This window comes from Nelumbo lutea, chromosome 8, assembly GCF_056320005.1.
Source record: "Nelumbo lutea isolate HS-2025 chromosome 8, American lotus-T2T, whole genome shotgun sequence".
Lineage (NCBI taxonomy): Eukaryota > Viridiplantae > Streptophyta > Magnoliopsida > Proteales > Nelumbonaceae > Nelumbo > Nelumbo lutea.
The window spans coordinates 55,705,001-55,711,504 of NC_142691.1; the positions used below are offsets into that span (position 1 = coordinate 55,705,001).

Sequence of the window (6,504 nt, forward strand, 5' to 3'; positions counted from 1 at the left end):
CTTCTTTGGTTGTCCTGAAAAATTATCTTGTTAATTTCTAACTTTCCTCGTATGGTAGAAGACTAAAGCCACCCCAAGCTAGAAACTGACTATTTTTAGTTTGATGCTCAAATAAAGACACTCTTTCTGTTAAAAAGGCAATATAGAGACATAGTATCTTGAATACTGTGATACCCCAAAGTAAAGAAAATAATACAGTGCTAGAAAAATAACATGCATGTACAAAATATATAAACAAAAAGATTTATTTACTTCATTACAATGAACACAGTAATTTATGCAAATTCTATTAAGTGCACCTAACTCTTTTGTCTTATCCCAACTATACTTAAAATAACACCTATCACTAGAAATATCTCGAAACTTAGAAATAAATTTTAGTTTTACAATGTATATGGCATTAAATAGAACAAATGATAAAAGCAGCAGGTTTCATTTCAACGACCCCATGATGATAATGATAATGATGTGGTTGAGTGGTTTATTCTCCCCCATTGATGTTCTTTCGTCTATTAACAGGTATATCTAAGAAATAAGATAGATGGACTCCAAGAATCATGGAGATGGAGGGTCACTCTTATGTTGGCAAAGTGTTGGCATGTTGCTTGTGTCCAGTCCACTACATGAAGGATGGCTCAAGCTACCCCAAAGGGTTGCATAGTTTGGTGTCAATGTATGAAATAGTAGAGATTCTCTCAGGGTTGCTAAGTATGGCAAGAGTAGGGCTTTCTTTTACATTTCATGCCAAGGTGATCAGCATGCTCATGGAGGGGCCTGGAGTCAGTTGCCAATTTTGTTTGGATCAGCTTTTGATAAAAAATCATTGCAAGGATTTAGTTGATGGATTGAGGAGCAGCAGAAGATATTGGCCTTTAGATGGTTTTCTTGATATTCAAGATGTTCTATGTATTATTTGAGATCAATCAGTTTTCTTTTCGTTTACTAAAATGGACGGTAATAATATATGGCTCATGAATTAATCAGTAGAGGTGTCTCTGAGTCCAATGTTCTGTTTCCTGTTGTTTGTTGGTTAAGTTTGATTGATGGTTGTGATAGAGAAACGTTTTGTTTTGTAGGTCGGTATGTTGGTGTTTCCTTTTTGGTTTTAGCTTTGTTTCTTTGTATCTGTGTTTTCCTCCTTGTATTTCTCTTCCCTTAGTAATGGATTTCTCTATTCAACCCAGCCATGCCCAGAGTGGAAGTACTCCCTACCAAGGAACTTGTAGGTCTTTGAAAAAGCAATAGGCATAGGTATGAGTTATAGTTATTTTGAGCTACTAAAGTTGTTAGTCTTTTATCCCATTTGTGGCACCCATCTTTCTGTTTAACTGATTGGATCCATTAGTGAGTGAACCATTAGATCTCCTTATTCTATCAAACAAGAAAATAAACTACATTTACAAAATCATTGGTTGGTGTACTGGTTAAATATTGGGTTGGTAAGCGATTAAGCCAGATTAAGCCAGTTTGAGTTTGATGAATAGTTTGATAACAACTAAAGTGGCCATACTGAATACTGATCTAACATGACTCACACACTAAACTAAGTGGAAGAATTATTCCCTCATAGAAGAATTGTCTTGTATAACCCTTCACAAAGCAACAAACATGATGGAATTCAACAAAACACATCATTATCTCTGTTGAAACTACTGACAAATAACAGATTTTTGTAGATAGTAGGAACATGATAAATATCATTTAAACTGAAAGAAACTGATTGAAATGAAACTAGCAATTACCATTATGAAAAGTGCATAGACCTTTCCTATTACCAACTATAGCTGACCAGAACCCATGTACTTTGACTGATTCTATAAGTTGTCAATTTCTGGAGTCATGTGATGAGTGGCACCTGAATTCAAATACCAAGTTGGGTCAAACATCGAGTTTCCATTATAGAGGACCAGACTGGTATTGATGAGTCTACAAACCTCCAAAAAATGCTGAAGGATCATTAGCTAAATTATCATTCTGAAAATCAAAGGTATACCCGGCTTTGTGACATTGCAAAGCGCCATGACCATTTTTATTGGAAATTTGACAAACAATACTAGGACTTTTATTACTGTGACCTCCAAAACACTGAAATGTAATCTAATGTTGTTGACTATTTTGATAAAAATATTGATGACTAAATGGGAAGGGTCCTCGATCCCTACCCCTATTGCAGCCACTATTAAAATTTGAAAATTGCTAAAACTATTGATTGGGTTTTCCATTTTGTGAATTTTTATACCATCAAAATTAGCATTAATAGATCCATCATTCAAAGAGCGAGATTGCTCCTTAAGCCAAGATTATCAACATCAGGAAAAATGGTAAGAGTGGTAACAACTGATGCATTTTCACAACTAATAACAGCATGAATGAAAAGAATGAGGTCAAATTTGGTTAATGGTTCAGAGACAGTGGTTAGACTATCTACAATTGATTTTTCTTGCTAAGTGTAAGGAGAGATGGATAGGGATCCCTTTCTTAAACACTGAAGTTGCCTGCTTAACTATAGAATCATCAACCTAGAGTTTGTCGAATAGCTTTATGCTAGTGTACCCAAAAATTCTATTCATGTGGGGAGTCCAACTACTTGCACCATGACACCTACAATAAGTGACAAAATCAACCAACTCAACATGAGCTGATACAGATCACACCATCGTTTAAACTCTTGATTTAGAATGGTTCTGGTATCATTTGGATTTTCAACCTCTCGGGGTAGAAGTTTCTTCTTACATTCTACCATCTCCATCAGGTGATGATGCCTGACAACGGGTAGAAACTATGCTCACACCAAGAGCTCCCACTTAGCATAACACCATTGCTACCCATATTGGAGGCAACATTGCTTTCACTAGATCTGTGCCATCGGCTCTAATACCATTTTGAAACAAAGAAAGAAGTCAAAATAATTGATGAAAGTGTTCTAGGATTCAATGAGTTTCATCTAATCCAATGTATCTATTTATAATGATTAGTAGTAGTGATCAATTATAACTTAAGTTGTACAAGATAAAATAGGACTCTTGAGAGAATGATTAACCTAAATATATAGAGTTTAGATTGAGATCAAATTAGGAGTATTATAATCCTCATCTAATATTGTTAACATTGTGATAAGTACTGCGAACCTTCATTAATGATAACAAACTAACTATGGAAATATCTGAAATACTACTTAAAAATTTAAGAGAAAAAAAATGAAACATATTCCCTTCCTGTTAATCTTTTGGACATGTGCTAAACTTATGGTATCTGAAACTTTACTAGATGTTGGTACAATATTTGAAATACTACATAAATTAATAACTCAAAAATGAGGTTTTCTTTCAATCTGTTTAGCACTATTGTTTATAGCATGTAGAAGGAATTTGTAATTAGCAATGTAATAAGATAAATCTTGGGGTGGTTACTTTTTGCTTGAAGGGTAGATTGATTATTCCCCAATCACCATAGGGGTCAGACAGATATAATAGATCTCAAATTTTAGTTAAAACATATTTTTAACGTGAATGAGTTGAGGTGTAAAAACGAGGTGGTGCGCCGAGCAGAACTTGCAACCAACTACGATCAAGACTCCAAGGTGGTCCTTGGAGAAGGCATTCCGATGCTTAAATCAATAATAGGTGTTTGAATTGTCATTCATGGATGCATAATTGCATTCATTCCCTTACCCCAATTTACTAGCGCAATCTTACCTTTTGGGTTGGCTTCAGCCTAACCTGGCCAAATTTCTGCCCTACATGGAATGTCTGGTGGGCTTCACTAAAGGCAATTTCTCTGTAAGTTTATTGTATCTTTGCCTTCATAAAGCAAGTCTGTGTTTTTTTTTTCATTGACTCAGTAGTTATATTGTTCAATCATCATCAATCCATAGAAGAGACATAGTTTGAACCTTTGTAAATTGTAATATAGGCTTTTCATTATATGACTTGGATCTTTTGCCCACACAAACTCTACCCACGTCTAACCACATAACATCATAGCCATGCATGGAGAATATCTCATCCCCTGCATAGTATTATGTACGGAAACATGTTCCTATTTCACAGGGGTAGTGCGTTATGGGTAAACATGGGTAGAGTTCTCATGGGTAAGAGATCTAGAGTCTCATTCTATGATTGGGGAGTCTTATCTACACCTTGCTTTGTCCTTACCTAATCCCTTGCGACTTGTATGGTGGGCATCACTAAAATAATTTCTTTGAAAGTTTCAAGTTTCTTTCCCATCATAAAGCAAATCTTCTTTTGTTCGTCAATGACTCGATAGCACTATTGTTTATTCAGCATCAATCCTTAAAAGAGACATGGTTTTGAACCATTGTAAATTGTAATACAGGCTTTTCATTCTATAAGTCCAGATCTCCTACCCACACAAACTATATCCACATCTACCCACATAGCATCGTGGCCATGCATAGGGAATATCACATCCCCGGCATTGTATTATCGAGGGAGAGATGTTTTTAATTCACGGGGGTAGTGTGTTGCAGGCAGAGCTCTCATGGGCAAGAGATGTAGAGTCTCATTCTATCCCTAGTGAGTCTTACCTACACCTTGCTTCTTCCTTACCTAGCCCCTTGCGACTTGTCTAGTGGGCATCACTAATGGCAATTTTTTCAAAAGTTTCCAACCGTTCATAACGCAATTCGGATTTTGTTCGTTAATGACTCGGTAATAGTATTGTTTAATTAGCATCAATCCTTAAAAGAGACACGGTTTTGAACCTTTGTAAGTTGTAATATAGGATTGTCATTCTATGAGTCTAGATCTCCTATCCGCACAAACTCTATCCACGTCTACCCACATAGCATCGTAGCCACGCATAGAGAATATCCCATCCCCTGCATAGTATTACGGTGGGAGAGATGTTCCTAATTCATGGGGGTAGTGTGTTGTGCAGAGAGTTCTCATGGGCAAGACATAAAGAGTTTCATTCTGTGGCTGATGACTCTTATCTACACCTTGCTTTGTCCTTACTCAGCCCCTTGTGACTTGTCTAGTGGGCGTCACTAAAGGCAAATTCTTTGAAAGTTTCAAGTTTCTTTCCCTTCATAAAGCAAGTTCGCATTTGTTAATGTCTCGGTAGTGGTATTGTTCAATCAGCATCAATCCTTAAAAGGTATGCAGTTTTGAACCTTTGTAAATTGTAATATAGGCTTTTCATTATATGAGTCCAGACGAACTTAACCATCGGATTCTCTACCCCTAGGATAAAGCCTGGGGCCTCTGACCTATGCTCTCATCTTACTCCCAGGTTGAATTCATTGGCCCAAACCAGAGGTGAAGTTACCTTATTGTCCTCGACCCTATCCTTGGCAGCAACTGGTATCTTGATCAAGAAAAAGGTAATGGACAATGTTTAATAAAATGTTTTGTTATGTTTTGCGTTTTATTTTCATCCCTTGTTGATGACTTAAACCCTCTTTTCTCTTAAATACATTTTACAAGCCTTTTTTTAGTTTTATAACCCATCTATGGCACCCGTCTTTTTGTTTAATTGATTGAATCCATTAGTGGGAGAACCATTAGATCTCCTTATTCTATCAAACAAGAAAATGAACTACATATACAAATTCATTGGTTTGTGTAATGGTTAAATATTGGGTTGATAAGCGATTAAGCGAGTTTGAGTTTGATGAGCAATTTGATAACTACAAAAGTGGCGATTTTGAATACCGACCTGACATGACTCACACATTAAACTAACTTATCCAAACTGTAAGGAAGACCAAACTAAGAAATAACATGTTGTACGATTTTCAGGATTGTGTATCCCAACTGCAAATTCCATCCTTGAACTAAGATTCATTTTCCAATCATTAGCTAAATTATTGTTCTGAAAGTCAAAGGTATACCTAGATTTTTGGCATTGCAATGCGCCATGACCATTTTTATTGCAGATTTGACAAACAATACTAGGACTTTTATTACTGTGACCACCAAAATACTGAAATGGAATCTGATGTTGATAACTATTTTGATTTTGATAAAACTACTGATGACTAAATGGGAAGGGTCCTCGATCCCTACCCCTACTACAACCACTATTAAAATTAGAAAGTTGCTAAAACTATTGATTGGGTTTTCCTTTTTGTGAAGAATTCTTATTTTTTATACCATCAAAATTAGCATTAACAGATCCATCATTCAAAGAGCGAGATTGCTCCTCGAGCCAATTTTCATGGTTGAGTAACAATCCCATAATGTCTTGAACACCAAGATTATCAGCATCAGGACAAATGGTAAGTGTAGTAACAACTGATGCATTTTCACAACCAATAGCAACAAGAATGAAATGAATGAGATCAAATTTAGTTACCGGTTCAGAGACAGTGGAGAGGCTATCTACATTTGATTTTGCCTGCTAAGTGTAAGCAGAGATGGATATTGATCCCTTTCTTAAACTCTAAAGTTGTCTTCTTAACTGTAGAATCCTCAACCAAGAGTAGGTCAAATAGATTTTTGCAAGTGTACCCACAACATCTGTTGATGTGGAAAGTCCAAC

General features: G+C 36.0%; 1 protein-coding gene across 2 annotated transcripts in view; it reads left to right on the forward strand.

The window, feature by feature from the left end:
• Positions 1-1,183, forward strand: part of LOC148844281 (uncharacterized) — a 43,611-nt gene extending 42,428 nt beyond the window's left edge. For both annotated transcript variants that reach the window (XM_088959156.1, XM_088959157.1), the window contains one exon: positions 520-1,183. The gene's annotated coding sequence lies outside the window, so the exon portion shown is untranslated. The remainder of the gene's footprint in view (positions 1-519) is intronic.
• Positions 1,184-6,504: the final 5,321 nt, after the last annotated feature.